Source organism: Danio aesculapii, chromosome 14, assembly GCF_903798145.1.
Source record: "Danio aesculapii chromosome 14, fDanAes4.1, whole genome shotgun sequence".
Lineage (NCBI taxonomy): Eukaryota > Metazoa > Chordata > Actinopteri > Cypriniformes > Danionidae > Danio > Danio aesculapii.
Window position 1 is genome coordinate 32,190,930 of NC_079448.1, and position 12,878 is coordinate 32,203,807.

Below are 12,878 nucleotides of genomic sequence, written 5' to 3' on the forward strand. Positions count from 1 at the left end.
ATCATAGTTGATCTGTTATTCGTACGGATCACAACTCACAATTCGGAACTCATGTGACCCGTTTATTAGGCTAATACATTTTTTTCTCATAGATTAATTGTACATTTGTAATGATCGCAGAGAGATTGCCTCTCGAACATTTTAATCACATGTATGAAAGTATTTAGGATTTCCTGTTAAATATAATGATGAGGGAATAAGTTGTGGTAAGTTATTTTGGATGTGGAGGGTGTTTTATGTCACTACTTGTTTAGCTTGCATTAATGCATTCGGTGTAGAGCTGCACAATAAATCATTAAAAGTCTGGGTTCAAAAACAGACGATCTGCAGCAAGAGGATAATCCTCCTCCGTTTGGCCTTTACTTTCATTTTCTCTCTTTCGTGGATAAGGAAACGGTGTTGTACATTCTCCACTGAAGAAATGCATTAGCCCATGTAAGTATTTTCGTTTGTTAAGCATAATTTGTTTCAAAACTATTTCTAAATTCAGTTCTAATTTCCAGCAAACGAATAAATGAAGAATAATAACGAAGTTGGTTATATCCAAAGACACGTTCTATGGCCCATATAACAGGTGGACAAATCTAAGCTTGTTTTTAATAAAGCAAATATAAATATGCATATTATAAATAATACTAATGATAACAATAATACCATTATATAATGGCAAGTTGTCGTGAATAAACTGAAAAAAGTCCCTGAGGTGAAGGCATGGAGGCAATGGTTTTTATATTTATGCAGAAAATTATAATTTTTGTAATATATTAATCCTTTAATTTGTAAAGATATTTCTGTATTGCTGCGCTGGACTTTAGACCTGTTCTCAGCTAGTCTATTGCGCAGTCTATTTTAGTTCCTCAAAATAGCAACGTGCCAACAATGCGCCTTAATACACCTCTTTTCCAGACCAGAACACCCATGAGTCTACAAAGTGGCGCAAATAGATGTGCTATTTAAACAACACGGCGGAAAATGGGAAAATTAGGCTTGCATTGTTCTGAAACTAGCAACACGTCTTGGAAACACGTCTTGCACCTTATTGCGCTGGGTGTATGATAGGGCCCTCAGTCTTTAGTTTTTTTAATTAATTATGAAGTTACAAACAGTCAAAAAACACAGATGTACTGGGTAGACAAAACACTGATGTTTATGGAAAATATTAAAATCACCGTCATATTCATTTAACTTACATTTAACTCCAAAATAAAAGTTGTAGACAGCAATTACATTGTTTAACCAGTAGGCGGCGACAACCAGCCATCAAAATTGTGCCACTGAATAATTCTTCCAAATTGATCTATCTAGCAATGAAACATGAAGTTTTATGAGTGAATAACTGAATAATTTTTTGAAAATGAGACTAAAAATACATATACAAATGTACAATGTATAATTTCAGTTTTACATATGTAGCGTTATCAGTGTAGTAAAAAGTGGATGTTTACAGGACTGAATATTTCACAATTTATTTTCATTTACTGATTCATAACTGATTATTTAAAATAAAATTACAGGTTGTAAGTTCTGCTTGTTAAATCCAAAAGTAGCTTGCTGAACTCTTTTGTAATAAATAAAAAGGCAAATTACACGTGTCTCCTCCACTTTTGGGCTGATCCAAAAAATGGTCCAATCTATGACTAAAAAATCATAATGTGATCTGAACCGTGAGATTTGTGATCCGTTACATCACTAATTGTCAGTGTAACTCGAATGATGCACAGACAACTCTGGATTTTGTTTTTGATCCAGGACTTGAAGAGCAGTTAAGTGCACTTGAACAAGTCACATGAAAAAAAATATCATCTTATCTCAAATGGAACAGATTAATGAGTTGGAGTTCAGGAGACAATTTAATGAAGAAGAATCCAATACAATTTTGCATTAGCTCATTCATCAAGAATGCAGATCTTAACATTTATTGACATGTACCCTCACCCTCCTATCAGAACACATTAACACTGGATCTCATTACACTTTACCCATGGAATTGGTTACTCCAGAGGACACAATACAGATGAGAATATTCTGGCATTCTCCATTAAATTGACATTGTGTTTTTACTGTAAGCCTCTCTCGAGAGAGAGACTATAATATGTATTTTTTCCCTCTCGTGGTTATATAATTCTGTATTACGGTTGCATTTGATCTATACAATGTGACATAAATAGAAACAAATAACATAGCATCAGCTGTCATACATACAACATGCTTATACTCTCGCACACTAATACAGGCATATTTGTTTACCCTTGTATATAATAGAAAAATACCTCAACCATCAAATCATGTCACGCTATCTACTACGCCTTACTGGCAAGCAGATGGGAGCAGATATATAAGAACAGACAGCTTGGTTTACAGGCAAATTCCAAAGATACGATGATCTGATGACTACCAAATTGAAAACCTGTTTCAGTTTTACAAACTTCTGACAAACAAATGAAGGACAATGCCATGTGCTAAGTAATTAACTTTAAAGTGTACTGTTCATCTCCCTGATGTTTTATTGATATAACTCGATGTGTTAGATGTGACCTCTTTGAGCTACCATTGTTTTTTTTTGTTTTTTTTGTTTTTTAAAGATCACAGGTTGATGTATTCATTTGAATTTGAAGTGTAATTACGTTTTGAACTTTGCCAGTCCTCAGAAACGAGGAATCCTCACTCATATTACAGAGGGTGTGAGAAAGGGGATACAGGACCATAGTCATCAATAAATCATTAAAGTGTACTGGAAGTTAATTCTGAGATAGAGCCTTTGTTGTTTAGCAGTAAGGAGAGCCTTGAGTTTTGGTTTTATCATTGACTGTGTATCTAACTCTATCAAGTTTCAGCTGGGAAACTTTGTGACTCGATTTCAACTTTTCCTTTTTTACTTTATCAAGTCTATTTAGAATACGAAAAGGAACTGGGAGTTATTTACAAAAAGAATTGATTCCCTGATTCTGAGAGAGAGTCGATTCCAAAGTTCAGAATCGATTCCATAAAGACATCAAAAGACAATCGACTTCTCTTTTAATTTAACTAATTAATAATTTAACCCTCTTTTGCTAATAATAATTAGAAGTAACTTCCAAATAATGATTAGATACATTTCTGTGAACAAATTCGCATGGTTCACTTCAATTAATTGGTTCAAGCAACCATATATGCAGTTCTTATAACTTTGCCTGTTTTCTAATAGCTCCAGTATGTAAATAATAAACATTGTAAATGTCTATTGCTGATTTTTAAAAATATATTTTTTAACTTTTCATTTATTCATTCATTTTCCTTCAACTTAGTCCCTTTATTTATCAGGGGTCACCACAGCAAATGAACCGTCAACCTATCCAGCATATGTTAGTGAATGTCCTGCCAGCTGCAACCCAGAACTGTGAAATATCTATAAACACTCATTCACACACATACACTATGACCAATTTAGTTTATTCAATTCAGCTATAGCGCATGTCTTTGGACTATGGGGAACCCCGGGGGCATCTGGAGGAAACCGATGCCAACACGGGGAGAACATGCAAACTCCACACAGGAATTCCATCTGACCCAGCCGGGACTTGAACCAGCTACCTTATTGCTGTGAGGCGACAGTGCTAACCACTGAGCCACTGTGTCGCCTATTTTTTATTCAAGTAAATGTGTTTCTTTAAGTTTTAACTTAATTTCTGTACCTAATGCTCACAACATTGGCCCACGAATGTTGTTTGTCATGTGTCCCTTCTAAACAGCATGCTTTAAAATTAAATGGTGAAACTGAATTATAATCCACAAGGTTTGAATCCCATAAAATATATCTAATTCATAAAAACTGATTCATAATGTGAAGTTTTATTTAGTTTTTTTCAAGAGTTCACACCTAGCTGATGATTGGTAATAAAGCTTGTTTGGCATGCTGTTCCGGGAGAGAGCCCCGAGCTTGTGAGATTCTCAAGCCCTGGGCTCCCTCCCATTAGCAGGACGAGAGGGGAGTTTGAGCTCAGGTAGATCTCGATGAACTCCCCCGACTTTTTTCTGGCTAATGACAGATATAGGGTTGGCTAAGGAAAGTTAAACAGCTTTCTACACTCTCAGAAATAAAGGTACAGGAGCTGTCTCTGAGGCAGTACCTTTTCAAAGGGTACATATTTGTATGTTTAATTTACTTTAGGTTGCATGATTTTGGACTGTGGGAGAAAACCGGAGAACACTGGGAATAACCACGCAAGTACAGGGAGAACAAGCAAATTACGCACAGAAATGTCAGCTGGTTTAGTTGGGACTTTGACCAGAGACATTCTTGCTGTGAGGCAACAGTGCTAATCACTGGGCTACCGTATTGCCCATTTAGAAAGGAGGGGGAGTAAGGGTGGGTGGGGTGTATTCTTCAAGACGAAGATAGATAAGAAACTCTGGTTATGTATAGTGAGTTAGGAATCATCTGATTGGTGAATCAATCGTAAGCTGATTGTGACCAGCATTGAGCAATCATAAGCACCTGGTCATCTCGTAATTAGTTTATAAATAAACTTCACTTAAAAAAACTCCTACTTTATTTATATTTCTTAATAGCGCTGAAAATCTACCATTGTTATAACCAAACTTCCATTCATATCTGACTCACAGATAAACTGTTGGTTTCAGTATTGTAATGCTATTATTTCAGTGTACAGTTTACTGCTTCTGTTACATGCATTTTAGACACGAGTGTGATATGCATGCAATAAAACTCATGTGTTTGATATTGCTTCCTTTTATTAATGGGGAGGGGGGTTGAGTACACACAAATTGAAGAAGTATCGCATCTACAGCGAAGAATGAATTCTCTGAATCAAGTTAATAAATTCCAGAAATAGGAAGTGGAATCAGGATCCAAAAATATTGGAATCTAACAGCCCAAAGTGAAAGTCTTACAATTAATAACTGTCTGCCATTGGCTTTCACAGGAGATTAATTTATAAGCACACCACTGTTTTGTTTAACTCTACGTATTATGATGAACTTTCGGTAAACCTCAGGTTTTTAAATAACATGGACACTTTATACCTTCTAGGAAGAGATACAGCCATGTGAGCACGTATAAATAGAAAAGGCCCTTACCGGGGTTTGAATACGAAAAACTTGACACGTAAATTTATGTGCGCATAAATTACCAACCTCAGGCATTAAAGCAATTTTCGAGCAGATCTGTGAAGGAACAGACAGCATATTCAGCTTAATTATATTTGTGATTCGTTGTGACACAGCCATGAGTGAGTCTCGTTGTGGTTCTGCTCCAGGTCTTTGAGCGACTGTGAGTCCTCTGTCTTCGCAAAAGCATTTGAGAGGTGAAGATGAAATTTTTTGGACTGAGCGGTGAGCACATGAGCCACCAAAAGGGCATTTTGAGCTTTATGTGAATTAAAGAGAGAGTCCTGTGGTAAAGCCTGAGATATTGTTGGGTCAAGATAAATGGTAGGGGAGAAAGAACGAGGATGGAAAAGACAAAGAGAGTGTGACAGGCATATCGGTTACCGAACAGTCAACTGAAGGAGGAAAGAGGAGGTCATAGAGGAAACAAAGAAGAGATAATGATAGTGAAGAGAGTCACCTAGAAAGTGGTGATGGATGGGGTCGACGTTGAGTGAAAAAGAGAGAGAGAGAGGGAGAGAGAGAGAGAGAGAGAGAGAGAGAGAGAGAGAGAGAGAGAAGGGTAGAGAATCATCAAGCAAAGTAGACTGTGAAGAGGTTAAAAATTGCTGAACGCAATGTCATTCTCTGCTTGTCCCTGAAAAAGACATAACTATGAAATACGTTCTTACACGGTCTTTCATCTCAAGCATTAAGTAAGGGATGATGTACATCTAGTAGGTTGCTCTCACATAATAATATCTATTTGATCATACTAAAGAGGTTTATTTTGAAATAACATCTGGCTGGATCCACATTGTCACATATTATAAGCTACTTCCCACAGAAGTCCATAATTGAACAGGAAATATTGAATTAAGCTGAAATATTTTTAGCTCCCTACACAAACAACATTTATAGTAGCTTTAATACAAAACAACTCAACAAGTACAAACAAGATGATCATTTTAGGGATATTATAAAGTCATGCCTCTTATTAGATAGAATTTCACTATAGAGTATACACTCACCGGCCACTTTATTAGGTACATCTTCCCAACTGCTCGTTAATGAAAATCTCTAATCAGCCAATCCCATGGCAGAAACACATTGCATTTAGGCATGCGGACATGGTCAAGACAATCTGCAGCAGTTTAAACTGAGCATCACAATGAAGAAAAAAGGTGATTTAAGTGACTGAACGTGGCATGTTTGTTGGTGCCAGATGGGCTGGTCTGAGTATTTCAGAAACTGCAGATCCCTACTGGGATTTTCACGCACAACTATCTCTAGGGTTTACAGAGAATGGTCAGAAAAAGAGAAAATATGCAGTGAGCGGCAGTTCTGTGGGCGCAAATGCCTTGTTGATGCCAGAGGTCAGAGGAGAATGGCCAAACGGGTTCGAGCTGATAGAAAGGCAAAAGTAACTCAAATAATCACTCGTTACAACCGAGGTATGAAGAAGAGCATCTCTGAACACACAACACGTTGAAACTTGAGGCGGATGGGTTACAGTAGCAGAAGACCACACCGGGTGCCACTCCTGTCAGCTAAAAACAGGGAACTGAAGCTACAATTTGCACAGGCTCACCAAAATTGGACAATAAACATTAGAAAAATGTTGCCTGGTCTGATGAGTCTCAATTTCTGCTATGACATTTGAATAGTAGGGTCAGAATTTGGCGTCAACAACATGTATCAGCGGTTCAGGCTGGTTGTGTAATGGTGTGGGGGATATTTTCTTGGCCCACTTTGGGCCCATTAGTACCAACTGAGCATCGTGTCAACGCCACAGCCTACCTGAGTATTGTTGCTGATCATGTCCATCCCTTTATGACCACAGTGTACCCATCTTCTGATGGCTGCATCCAGCAGAATAAAGCACCATTTCATAAAGCCTAAATCATCTCAGACAGGTTTTTTTAACATGACAATGAGTTCACTGTACTCAAATTGCCTCCACAGTCACCAGAGCTCAATCCAATAGAGCAACTTTGGGATGAGAAGAAACAAGAGATTCGCATCATGGATGTGCAGTCGACAAATCTGCAGCAACTGCGTGATGCTATCATGTCAATATAGACCAAAATCCCTGAGGAATATTTCCAGTACCTTGTTAAATCTATGCCACAAAGGATTAAAGCAGTTCAGAAGGCAAAAGGAGGTCCAACCCTGTACTAGTGAGGTGTACCTAATAAAGCGGCCAGTGAATGTAAATAATTACGGGGCAAGAGGTATTGATTGAATTATTGATATTATAGGTATCGATGTTATCTCATAAACCGTGTATAACATATTTGTCCTAGTAAGATGATGAACAACATTATATTATTTAATATTGATTATTACTCATAATGGCAGCAGATGCATTAGTATGACAAAAATATAGTGAGTCTGCAAACCCAGATGGGCAGTATGTTATTCTAACTGTTTCCTCCTACAAAACATAAATAAGTTAAAAAAAAAAAAAAAAAAAAAAAAAAAAAAAAGTTATATAGATTGAAGGACAAGTTGGTTATTTAGCATTGCTACTGATTATGGTTGTTATTAGCAAATAACAAACCTCAGAATATGCCAACTTTCCAATTATGCAACACTTTCCATTCTTTTGCACTAGTACTTGTAGCTTAAAAATTAAAATTGTTTACATTAAGAGACATATGGACATATGCCACCTAGATGTGCGCACACTGATGTTTTTCTTAAGTTGTATTTCAAAACACAGTTACACACTGTTGTATGATGATGTCCTTGTTACAGAGTAAATATAAGTTGAAGTGCTTAGTAATGTTAACTAACATGTTTTTACTGTGAGGCTAAGATAAGGTTTTGGTTTTAAGATTATTACATGTGTTTATGCAAAATGTAATATAGTAAGCACATATAATAAATACATTGTAAATAAAATGTTACCCAAAAATCATGGTGACAGTTGTATTGGCAGGTTTAAGAGTTAAAATTTGAGTCAACAGAGTAATTATAGTTGTACTTGAATTAATTACAGATTTAACCATTTACAGGAATACAGTAAGTGCACTTTAGCAAACTGATTACTAAAATGCTACAAAGTGGTTAAAAAAGATTTAATAAATACATTTAAAATAGTGTTAATTACAATCACACTTTATCTTAAAGCTTAATTCTTGCTATTAACAAACCATTAACAATGACTTTCAATTCAATAAACTCTTTATTTGTTGCTCATTAATAGTTAGTAAGGTAATAGTTACATTTATTGGGTGGGATTAAGGATTCAGGATTATTATGTAATAAACAGCCTGTTAATTATATGAATTTTAATAAATAAATAGTTTCGAATTGCTCCCTATTCCTAAATGTTACCATTATTATTAACTTTGTCTGTACAATATTTCAAAACTGGTGGAAAATTGGTTCTGAAAAACGAGCTGACCTATCAGAATTGCGTGTTCAACAGAGTTGTCTAACAAATACAACTTTCAATACTTCACAAAACCTTTAGAAGAAATAAACATTCATAGATAGAAAGTCTGAAAGTAATATGAGAACTATTTGTTGGACACATTATTGTGTGAAATGCACAAACATTTAAAGACATCAACTTCTCCCACAGCAGTATTGAAAGACACTTTTAAAATGGCATTGTGTTATCAACAATGTTTGGTAGACATGGAAAGAAAAAGATAAGGAGCGATCATTTCAAGTGACATTTAGGTAAAAGTTTGTGCGTCACATTGGGCGATTTTTGCCTTTATTTAATGGACAATTGCTGTTTTCTTGCAATAAGAAATGTATTTCTGTATTTTCTCTGGATGATAAACAGCATCAGGATTGAATGGAAATAGCACAATTCAAGGATGGAAAAAAGCTAGTTGTTTATCTATGTATTTATTTATTTGATTACTTCTTGGTTTCCTGGAAATGCCCTGGAGCAACAATGGCTGCCATGAAGAGGTTATTCTTTTTGGAGGGTTTTTTTTTCTTCCCAAAAATGCTTTGAAAGCACTTAAGAGACCTCTGGCTGCTGTAAGGATCTGCACAGAGTTGAGTCAAGGACGTCCAACATTTCATCACTTTCTCACCTTCTGTACAGGCCAGGTGTGAAGAGACTGCTCACAACAATTAGTCGCACTAAACAGGCTATTACCACCTGGTCTGCTCATTAACATGTTTAATTGAACTTTATATGCGTGTGTGTGTGCGTGTGCATGTGTGTGCGTGCGCGTGTGTGTGCGTGCGTGTGTGTGTGTGTGGGTTGTGAATATTTCTGAGGATTTTAATGAGAGCAAAACTACAAATGTTACAAAAACAAGATATAATTAAAACGATAATTTAAAAAAATAGGGTGTTTTAGACCCAAACTGAATGTCTTTCCAATTGAAATATGCATTTGCTTATATTCAGTTTTTCTATTCTGAATTTTAAAATTGTCCTTGCCCGAACCTTCTCCTTTGATAACAACATTTTTAAAAAGTATTCCTTAATTCATTTATTTTAAACTAGAATTGAACAAAACTATATAATCAAAAAATCATGACAAGATGTTTTTGTCACTTTATATCATTTATTTATTTTAAATACTCCTCCTTGTGTCATTCAGGATGCCCAATCGCATCCTCTGTTTAATATAAAGCACAGGTGAAATATTGATAATATTACCAAGCACGACTCATGGACATGTGCCTTACACTGACACTGAGGAGAACAAACTGTTGAACAAAGTCATTGTTTCATGTGCACACAAAAGTATTCTCATAGCTTGATAATATTCCGATTGAACCACTGCAGGCATATGGTCTGTTTTGAGTTTTTTTTTTTTTTGTACCTTTCTGAACTTTGAATGAGTCAGGAACCTTACTGTCTATGGAGGATGAGGGAGCTCTCTGGCTTAACCTAAAATATCTTAATTTGTATTTCGATGTGAAGTGAAGGCCTCAAGGGTTTATGAGTGTGTGTAATTAATAATATAATTTTCATTTTGGGTGGACTAACACTTTAAGTTCATACATTTTAAACTATTTGTTAAGTTATACAAATTTACCTTGATGTTTGAAGTCAGTTTAACTGGTGTAAGTTGAAATTTGGATTTAACCTATTCATTTAGTTATTTTCAGAGTAAAAAAAATTATGATCATGTATTCAAAAAGTACTTTTAAAGAGCTAATTCACCCTACAAAGAGACACCATGGATGGCTTTCTTCATTTGGTCAAACTTATTTTTACTTTGGTCAAGTTATTTAAAAAAAAAGCCATCTCTTTATCAAACTTTCAGGTGTTTTCTCTTTATCTGTCCAAAAAACACACAAGTTCATTGTGAAAACGTGCCCCCATCTACATTCTCTGGAGAGAGTGAATTATGTAGCCAAAGGTACGTCTGGCTGCATTTCGTCTTTAAATGAACGCTATGGGGTGGTATAAGAGTGCAGACGGTTTCTGTTTTCTTTTCGCGCTAACAGCTGACCACTTACCTCCGTGTGGGTGGCTTTTCAACTGTTACATGTTTGCCCAATGGTTCGCTACATACGTCGGAGGACTTGGACATGCAGCGGAGTTGACCGCGATGACAGGGTTAAAGTCCAACAAAGAAAGAAAAAAAAGATAAAACAAAAACCAAAAATTTAAATAAACAAGTGAATAACAGGGTGAAAATGTGATCAAATCTGCAAACGTGGTAAAAGTCAGGCTGTGAGGGCTTTTCTTTTTCTGGATTGCTTTTGAAAACACTGTCGGATAGATTTAGGGAAGGGGGTGGGTTGGTGCATTGGTTGGTTGGTCGGTCAGTTAGTCAGTCAACAGCGGCCTCTGGTGGATTCACGCAAGAAGAGCAGGCGTAAATGCCACTCGCGAGAGAAATTTGGCATCTGATGAAGCATACACAGCGGCCTCTATTGGATTTGTGGAAACAAAAACTGCAAAAAACGTACCTCCTGGATGTATTTCGTGCTCTCCAGAAATGTATACAGGGGTACGTATCCACAATGAGCCTGGGTTGAAAACAAGTCCAATAAACTCATCCATACTTAATAGAAAAATTGCTTCACATGGCTCCTGGGGCTGAATAAGAATAAGAATCTGTTTAAAACTTCATATACAGTTTTGTGTAACAGTTTCTGCAGCGACAGTTGCTATTCTGTTAACGGTCTGCAACAGCTGCTCTTCAACATTTAGCAAATATTTAAGAATGACACTGATTGTATGCATTGCATTATATGTAAGTGTCACTCAGAGTATACTGTAGATATATATAGAAATCCCTTTCATGCACCTCTTGTTTAGCAAAGAGTTTCCATCTGTTGACATTTGAAATTCAGTCATCTATTATAAGCACACATGTCTTCTCTTCTGTCTTCATTGGGTTATATGAGTGCGCTGGTGCAAAACATTTAGACACTTAAAGGGATAGTTCAACTAAAAGGACAATTCTCTGTTAATGTTAATCTATTATATGGCGGTGACTATTTTCTTCAGTAAAATTAGATTTTTAGAAATTGTTGTTCTTAGTAATTGCTATAACACAAGCCATTGCCAATTGTCACTTGTTGGAAGTAATAAGTGATAATGATGAATAAGTGGGCACAAACTCGCATGTTACATTTTGTCTAAGTTGCAGCATCTAGGATAGTCACAAATATGTAACATTATGCAATTGCAATGCAATGTGAGATGCACTATTGCACAAGGTGTTAAATTTGGGGAAATGTCATCAAACTCCATGGATATATATATATATATATATATATATATATATATATATATATATATATATATATATATATATATATATATATATATATATATATATATATATATACACACAAATAAAACATGTATATATTGTATAGATCCCAACGCACTCATTCACAGAGACTGTTAATGCATTTGTTGTTCATCAAGGATCAGAGTGACCAAACGATGACAGAAGCACATGACTGCATCACGGCAAGGTCAACTGTCACACTGTGTTACACACACATGTCCCGGTCCTCGCCTCAGGCCTCTGTCACTACTCGTCAAAGCATTTAAGTGCTGTCGTTCTCATACAACCATTTGTAAGACGTGCACTAGACCTGTGTTCATTCAAGTATACCGCTGTGGGAATCTTTATTACATTTCCAACAATAAACAGAGCATCAATTGGCTATCAGCAATATTTTTAAATGAAATATATATATTATACGAATATTTTAAAGATGTGCATTCAAATATGTTACATTATAAAGCTGTATTAAGCCTTAATTACAAGTGGACCATCAGTCATGCATTTAATCTGACTTTATTAGAGTGTGCTGCCCTCTATTGTTCTATTGAGTGTGTAACATGGAAAGAATTGTATCCCTTTACAATTTTAAGATAAATAAGTTACTTGAAATGTAGAACTTGATTGCAGAAAAAAGTAAATAAATAGCATAAACATGACCCTGAAATGCTTTCAGACAAAATAAATTCATCTGTTTTCATACATTTGTACTTTTAGATGCAAAAGTTGATCAATTGTTCATCTTTTGTTAGTCATAATCATGTCCTACATTCTTAATGAGAAAATGCTCCTAATTATTGAAATAAGAGCACCAGCAGATGACTTTCTAATCATTATTACCTTAACGACCCTACTGAGAACATCTGCTGTTACCTGGATCATCAACCTTTGCTTATGCACAACTGCACAGCTGCAGAAAAGTTTCAACTCTCCTAATGAGAGTTTTAGATCGCAAATCAGGGGTTAAAGCAGCGGGAGAACAGTGAAGGATATAGAGATGTTGTCTGTTTCTCATCTGCTTTCAGTTGCCTGGTGACATTGTGCACAGCCTTAAAAC